Here is an 8,626-nt window from a genome sequence, read left to right as displayed (position 1 = left end):
GGCTCCGCGGGAGGAGGGAGCGGGCCTCGCGGCCCGGGGGCGGGGAGTGGCCGCCCCTCCCGGGACCAGCGCGGGGGGTGGGGTGGGTGGAAGGTGTGGGAGGGGAGGTCGGCGTCTCTGAAACGCCACCTCGGGGTCTTCCCGAGTCTTCTTTCTCCCCATCCTTCCCTTCCGAGTGTCCCCAGTTGCAGGGCCCGGGGAGGAAGGTGGCTCTGCCTTAGGAGGGCGCTCTTCCTGCCCGGCCGGCCCGGGAGGGGAACAGGGTGGGTTGAGGACCTCGGGGGAGTCGGCACCCTGCGCGCCGCCCGCAAGGAGGCCGGGGGTGTCCGCCGCCGCCTGGCGCCCTGCGATAACCCCCTCGCCTGAGCGCTGTGCCCCCGCAGCTGTCGCCCAGGGCTGGGGGGAGGAGGGGGGACAACGCCACACCCCGTGCGTTTGGGGACAGTCCGGAGCCTGGGGCAGGGCGGTGCGAGGACCACGTGGGAGGGTTGAGTCCATATGTAACCCCGCTTCCTGTTCCCCCCTCCCACGCCGCGAGGGTTAAGGGGTCTCTCCGCTTATTCCACCTGTCATCAACTGCCCCACCCCCCCCCGCACCCCACTTCCGTCCACTTCTAGGCGTGACCCCTCCCCCAGGTCCTTAGCCCCTCCAGGGTCAAGATCAAACTCCACACTAAAGGCTGTCTGGGTCCCTGAGCGGGAAGTGGCCAGGCCCCTTCCCAGACCTGGGCCTCTGGCATGCTCCCTCCTGATGCCTTTTTTTTCCACTTAGCCCCTCTGTCTGGGGAGGTCTTTGACTCAATCGCAGAAGAATGCCAGGCACTATAACAAGCGGAGGGGCTGGATGTGTTTAATCAGAGAGGCCTTGAGCAAGGGGTGGGGGTGGGGCAGCCGTGTGGAACCACTTGTGGGCCAGTGTGTTGTGATCTGTGGGCCTGCTGGCTGTGTGCACCCAACATGGTTGTGTGTGCACTGTGTGGAGAGGGAGACTGTGGAACTGTTGTGTCCACATGTGACTCTGATGACTGTGGGGTGCACGTCTGTGAGGGGATATGTGGGTAGGTGACTGTGATCGGGGGAGGGATTATGCGAGTGGTGGTGGTGCTGGTTGTGGAGTGTCTGCGGGGCTGGCTGTCGTGACTGTGTGGTGGGGCATCTATATAGTTGTGTGTGTGATTGTGTGCCTGCGAGAGACTGGGGGCTGAAGTGTGTGGCTGTGGGAGGGGGTGCTCACAGCAGCTGTATGGCGTGTCTTCTGAGGGTGACTAGGGCCCCCGAGTATATGGTCATTAATCCATGTTTCTGAGTGTGCTGCCTGGTGTGGTATATTTATATCTCTCTCTAGTGCAAGGGGGTGGGGGATTAACACCCAGGGCAGCCAAATATACCCTTGTAAGGTATGCACAAGAAAAAGTCAGGTTTTGGAGGCTGCTGGTCATTTTCTGACTTACCTCAAAAATATTCCAGGGGAGGAGGCTGGCAAGGCCTCCGGGGCTGGTTGTTTGACAGCCACTGCCAGTCCGAGGGGAGCTGAGGGAGCCCGGGGAAGGCCTGCCAGCAGCACTGTTTAGCGTGGTGCTAGGCAACAGGCAGAAAGGGCGGCGCTGAGGGCTGTCCCTTCCCCTCCAGCCCCCGCCCAGGACCTGGCCCCAGGCAGCCCCCGATACTGATTCCTTAACCTCTCTCAACCTCCCCCCAAGCCCTTCTTCAGGCTGAAACACCAAATCCCCTGGGGTCCCAGAAACACCTCTAGCTCTTTGTTTTTGCTGTTCCCTGTGCCTGGAATACCCTTCCAGCTCTTCACATTCACTAATCTTCAGGTCTCAGCTTACATGTCATCGCCTCAGAAAGGCCTTCTCTGATGTGTCCATCCCCTGCAGAAATGTCCGTCCATGTTCCGTGTGTCCCGTCACCCTGTTTATTTTCTAAACACGTGCTGCAGGCTTTAATAACATTGTTCATTTTCCATTCCTTCCTTTTCTGCTTCCCCCACTAGAATGGAAGGCAGGAAGAACACTTCTGTGTCCCCAGGGCCAGCACAGGGCCTGGTACATGTAAAATCTCAAAAACTTTTTGAATGAATGAAGGAAAGAAGGATAATCCTCCCTAGGCCAGTTCAGGCAACATTTGATGCCTGTTGTGTGCCAGGTCTGGGCCACTCACCACCAAAGAGTCCCTTTGAACTCAAGGAAACAGATATACACATGTGCCCAGGCTGTGTACACCAAGGCAGAGGGAGGTGGGTGAGGCCGCAGGACTCCATTCACTCAGCAAACATCGGCACTTGTCCTGGGCTGGGCCCTGTGTCAGAGCAAATGGCCTTCTTTGGCCCAGGGCCCTGCCTGCAAAGAGCTCACAGTAGAGAGGATGCTAGAACTGTCCCCTGGGGAGACAAACCCCTACAGAGAATAATGCCAAATCACTGAGCTGAGTGATGGGCTAGGCACTGGGAACTGAGGAAGCCAGGGATGGGAGAGATTTATTCCAGGCCTGGGAACAGCCTCCTGGTCGAAGTAACCTGGGCCTGGAAGAGGAGAAGGCGTGTTACAGTGTCAGGCTGCTTGGACAGACAAGCACAGCCCTCTGCCTCTCAGCCCCTCCACAAAGCTGAGTTCACGAAGACAGGAGAAACCTCCTGGCTGCCTACTCTTTGCCTACCCTGAATTCTCTGTGCTTTTGCCCTGTGTCCAGGGGCTGACTGTTGCTGACCTTGGCCTTCTTGCCTTATGGTTTCAAGTGAAGTTTGGCCAGTAGGAGACATTGCCAGGGGATCAGAGGGACGGAGGAGAGTGAGACCAGGATATTTATAATACTGTGTTTTTTTTTGTTGTTCAATTGCTAAGTTGTGTCCAACACATTGCAACCCCATGGACTGCAGCAGTCCAGGCTTCCCTGTCCTTCACTGTCTCCTGGAGTTTGCTCATGTCCATTGAGTCAGTGATGATATGATTTTGGCAGGTACTATGTTCCTCCAGTAAAAGTCACAGCTCCTGTTGGGTGGCCAGCGACCATGGATATGAGTCCGGCCAGGCTCGTTAGCAAGGCTCCCTCCTTTACCTCTTCAGGCCCTGAGACGTGACTCTGTTCCACTGTTGTGAGCCCCCAGGGTGCCTCACTGTTTGTGCCCACACTTCTGTAAATAGTTCCTTCATTAAACCTTCTTCTAAACAACAAAATTCTGTAAAGCAACTCTCCTTCAAAAAAAAATTAATTAAAAAAAAAAAACCTTCTTCTGGCAAATGCTTTGAGTGGTCCTCTGCTTCCTGCTGAGACCACTAACGTAAGAACTAAACCTGGGGAAGATAAGTCCTTGGTAGAGAATTTGGGGAGACATTCCTTCTTTCTTAATTTTCTTGGCTGTGCCACATGGCATGTGGGATCCTAGTTCCCCGATCGGTGACCAAACCCAAGCCAGGGAAGTCCTGAGGAGACCCTCTTTTTAAATCACAACTCAAAACTGCAATCAGAAGATGTGGTGAACTATTACAAAGCCACAGTCACCAAAACAGCGTGGTACTGGCATAAAAACAGAGACGTAGGTTAATAGAACAGTATAAAGAGCCTAGAAATAAACCTACACATTTATGGTCAATTAACGTATAACAAAGGAGGCAAGGGTATACAATGGAAGAAAGAAATCTCTTCAGTAAACAGGAAATAGGAAAAACTGAACAGTTACATGTAAAAGAATGAAATTAGAATATTTTCTCACATCATATGCAAAAATAAACTCAAAATGGATTAAAGACCTAAATGTAAGACTGGAAGCCAGAAAACTCCTTGAAGAAAACATAGGCAGAACACTGTTTGACATAAATCATAGCAATATTATTGTCATTCTGTCTCCTAAAGCAAAGGAAATAAAGGCAGAAATAAACAAATGGAACCTAGTTAGACATAAAAGCTTTTACACAGCAAAGGAAACTATCAACAAAACAGAAAGGCAATCAGCTGAGTCAGAGGAAATATTTGCTAATGATATTATCAGTAAGAAATTAATATCCAAAATATATAAATAACCCATACAACTTAACATTAAAAAAAAAATTGAAAATGGACAGAAGACCTAAATAGACATTTTTCCAGGGAAGACCTACAGATGGCCAACAGGCATGTGAAAAAGATGCTAAACATCATTAATAAATGGAGAAATGCAAATTAAAACCACAATGAAATACCGCTTCACAGCTGTCAGAACGACTACCATCAAAAAGACCACAAGTAGCTCTTTCCCATCTTGAAAGATGGCAGGTGAAAAAGCTGAGAAGCTGATACGAAGGAGGAAAAACCTGAGACAAAGAAGGCTGATTCTGGTGGCAAAGTTAAAAAGGTTAAGAAGTGCCGCTGAAATCCTGTCCTGGTCAGAGGAGTTGGCAGATACTCCCAATCGGCTATGTATTCCAGAAAGGCCTTGTACAAAAGGAAGTATTCAGCAGCTAAATCCAAGCTGAAAAGAAAAAGAAGCTGAAGGTTCTTGCTACTGTCACAAAACCAGTTGGTGGTGACAAGAATGTGTGCATGCTAAATCGCTTCGGGCCTGACTCTGCGACCCTATGGACAGGGGCCCACCAGGCTCCTCTGTCCATAGGATTCTCCAGGCAAGAATACTGGAATGGGTTGCCATCCCCTTCTCTAGGGGATCTTCCTGCCCCAGGGATTGAACCCACGTCTCCTGCATTGCAAGCAGATTCTTTACCATCTGAGACACCAGGGAAGCCCAAGAATGGTGTTTCCCAAGTGATTAAACTTCGCTAAATGCCTAGGTATTATCCTACTGAAGATGGGCCTCGAAAGCTGTTGAGTCTTGGCAAAAACCCTTCAGTAACATGTGAGAAAACCGCACACTAGCATCTCTCCTGGGCCCATTCCGAGCATCCTCACTGAGTGCCACAGAGGTCAGAGGGTTGTTTCCCTGAAACAGGTGAGCACTGGCTTGCTACTTGTGACTCGGTCTTTCCCCTCAATCGAGTTCCTGGGTATAGAACAAAATTTGTCATTGCCACCTCCACCAAAACGGATATCAGGGGTGTGAAGGCCCCAGAACATCTCACTGATGTTTACTTCGAGAAGAAGGGGACTTCCCTGGCTATCCGGTGGTTAGGACTCCACACATACCCTGCAGGGGGCACTGGTTTGATCCGTGGTCAGGAAAGTCAGATCCTGCAAGCCCAGTGGTGTGGCCAAAAAAAAAAAAGAAAAAACTACATAAGCCAGGCACCGGGAAGGTGAGATCTTTGATGGGGAGAAAAAGAAGTAAAAAATTACAGAGCAGTGCCAGAGTGATCAGAAAGCTGTGGATCCACAGATTCTGCAAAGAGTCAAAGCTGTTCCTCAGCTCCAGGGCTACCTCCGCTCTGTGTCTGCTCTCACAAATAGAATTCATCCTCGCAAAATAGTGTTCTAAACTTCTTATGAAGAACCTAATTAAATAACTGGTCCATTAAAAAAAAAAAAAAGACCATAAGTAACAAATGTTGGTGAGGATGTAGAAAGAAGGGAACTCTCAGGGAATTCCCTTGGTGGTCCAGTGGTTAGGGCTCCATGCTCTCACTGCCAACAGCCCAGTTTTTATCCCTTATCAGGGAACTAAGATCCCACAAGCCACATAATGTGGCCAAAAAAATTAATTAAAAAGAAGGGAATCCTCATACACTGTGAGTGGAAATGTAAATTGGTGCAGCCACTGAGGAAAACGGTGTGGAGGTGTCTTAAAACTCTAAATATAGAACTGCCATCAGTTCAGTTCAGTCGCTCAGTTGTGTCTGACTCTTTGCAACCCCATGGACTGCAGCACGCCAGGCTTCCCTGTCCATCACCAACCTCCTGAGCTTACTCAAACTCATGTCCATTCAGTCAGTGATGCCATCCAACTAGCTCAACCTCTGTCGTCCCCTTCTCCTGCTGCCTTCAATCTTTCCCAGCATCAGGGTCTTTTCCAATGAGTCAGTTCTTCCCATCAGGTGGCCAAACTATTGGAATTTCAGCTTGAGCATCAGTCCTTCCAATGAATATTCAGAACTGATTTCTTCTAGGATGGACTGGTTGGATCTTCCTGCTGTTCAAGGGACTCGTGTCCCTTGAATGTCCCTTGTATGTCAAGGCTGTATATTGTCACCCTGTTTATTTAACTTCTCTGCAGAGTACATCATGTATTCTTCAAGGGACAAGAGTCTTCTCCAACACCATAGTTCAAAAGCATCAATTCTTCAGTGCTCAGCTTTCTTTATAGTCCAACTCTCACATCCATACATGACTACTGGAAAAGCCAAAGCTTTGACTAGATGGACCTTTGTTGGCAAAATGATGTCTTTGCTTTTTAATATGCTGTCTAGGTTGGTTATAACTTTTCTTTCAAGGAGTAAGTGTCTTTAATTCTATGGCTGCAGCCACCATCTGCAGTGATCTTGGAGCCCCCCAAAATAAAATCTGTCACTGTTTCCATTGTTTCCCCATCTATTTGCCATGAAGTGATGGGACCAGATGCCATGATCTTCGTTTTCTGAATGTTGAGCTTTAAACCAACTTTTTCACTCTCCTCTTTCACTTTCATCAAGAGGCTCTTTAGTTCTTCTTCACTTTCTCTCATAAGGGTAGTGTCATCTGCATATCTGAGGTTATTGATATTTCTCCCGGCAATCTTGATTCCAGCTTGTGCTTCATCCAGCCCAGCATTTCTCATGATGTACTCTGCAGAGAAGTTAAATAAACAGGGTGACAATATACTGCCTTGACATACCCCTTTCCCTATTTGGAACCAGTCTGTTGTTCCATGTCCAGTTCTAACTGTTGCTTCCTGACCTGCATACAGATTTCTCAGGAGGCAGGTCAGGTGGTCTGGTATTCCCATCTCTTGAAGAATTTTCCACAATTTGTTGTGATCCACACAGTCAAAGGCTTTGGCATAGTCAATAAAACAGAAATAGATGTTTTTCTGGCACTCTCTCACTTTTTTGATGACCCAGTGGATGCTGGCTATTTGATCTCGGTTCCTCTGCCTTTTCTAAATCCAGCTTGAACATCTGGAAATTCACAGTTCATGTACTGTTGAAGCCTGGCTTGGAGAATTTTGAGCATTACTTTGCTAGCATGTGAGATGAGTGCAATTGTGCGGTAGTTTGAGCATTCTCTGGCATTGCCTTTTGAGATTCTTTGGCATTGCCGTGGCGGCTGCATGGTGATGGAGCAACTTTGAGGAGATACCCCATGTCCAAGGGCAAAGGAGAGGGGCATAATCACATTTAGAATCAAACCCCATACCCGCCAGAGATGCTCAGAGGGCTCAAACAAACCTGATGTGTACCAGGACCCAGAGACCCCACAGAGACTGAGCCAGGACTGCGTTTGAGTATCTCTTGAGGAGGTACAGATCAGCAGTGGACTGCTGCAGGGGCAGGGGCTCTGGGTGCAGCAGACCTGGGTATGGCATAAGCCCTCTTGGAAGAGGTCACCATTAACACACCATAGAGCCACCAGAACTTACACAGGACTGGGAAACAGACTCTTGGATGGCACAAACAAAACTTTATGTGCACCAGGACCCAGGAGAAAGGAGCAGTGACCCCCACAAGAGACTGACCCAGACTTGCCCATGAGTGTCCAGGAGTCTCCGGTGGAGGTGTGGGTCGGTGGTGGCCTGCTGCAAGGTTGGGGTCACTGTGTGCAGCAGTGTGTGCATGGGACCTTTTGAAGGAGGTCACCATCATCTTCATTACGTCCACCATAGGTTGGCCTTAGGTCAAACAATAGGGAGGGAACACAGCCCCACCCATCAACAGAAAATTGGATTACAGATTTACTGAGCATGGCCCTGCCCATCAGAACAAGACCCAGTTTCCCCCTCAGTCAGTCTCTCCCATCAGAAAGCTTCCATAAGCCTCTTATCCTTCTCCATCAGAGAGCAGACAGAATGAAAACCACAACCACAATCACAGAAGACTAACCAATTTGATCACACGGACCACAGCCTTGTCTAAGTCAGTGAAAATAAGCCATGCCCGTGGGGCCACCCAAGACCGATGGGTCATGGTGGAGAGTTCTGACAAAACGTGGTCCACTGGAGAAGGGAATGGCAAACCACTTCAGTATTCTTTCCTTGAGAACCCCATGAACAGTATGAAAAGGCAAAAAGATAGGATACTGAAAGATGAACTCCCCAGGTTGGTAGGTGCCCAATATGCTACTGGAGAAGAGTGGAGAAATAGCTCCAGAAAGAATGAAGGGATGGAGCCAAAGCAAAAACAACACCCATTTGTGGATGTGACTGGTGATGGAAGTAAAGTCCAATGCTTTAAAGAGCAATATTGCACAGGAACCCGGAATGTCAGGTCCATGAATCAAGGCAAATTGGAAGCGATCAAACAGGAGATGGCAAGAGTGAATGTTGATAGTTTAGGAATCAGCAAACTAAAATGGACTGGAATGGGTGAATTTAACTCAGATGACCATTATATCTACTACTGTGGCAAGAATCCCTTAGAAGAAATGGAGTAGCCATCATAGTCAACAAGAGAGCCCAATATGCAGTACTTGGATGCAATCTCAAAAACGACAGAATGATCTCCGTTCGTTTCCAATGCAAACCATTCAATAGCACAGTAATCCAAGTCTATGCCCCAGCCAGTAATGC

General features: G+C 48.9%; 1 long non-coding RNA gene and 1 pseudogene across 1 annotated transcript in view; both read left to right on the top strand.

The window, feature by feature from the left end:
* LOC112582947 overlaps positions 1–8,626 on the top strand; it is a 40,489-nt gene that overhangs the window by 816 nt on the left and 31,047 nt on the right. The window lies entirely within an intron of this gene.
* Positions 3,852–5,619, top strand: LOC102412580 (annotated as a pseudogene).

The sequence above is a fragment of the Bubalus bubalis genome, chromosome 2 (genome assembly GCF_019923935.1).
Source record: "Bubalus bubalis isolate 160015118507 breed Murrah chromosome 2, NDDB_SH_1, whole genome shotgun sequence".
Taxonomy (NCBI): Eukaryota; Metazoa; Chordata; class Mammalia; order Artiodactyla; family Bovidae; genus Bubalus; species Bubalus bubalis.
This window is presented reverse-complemented; position numbering and strand designations above follow the sequence as displayed.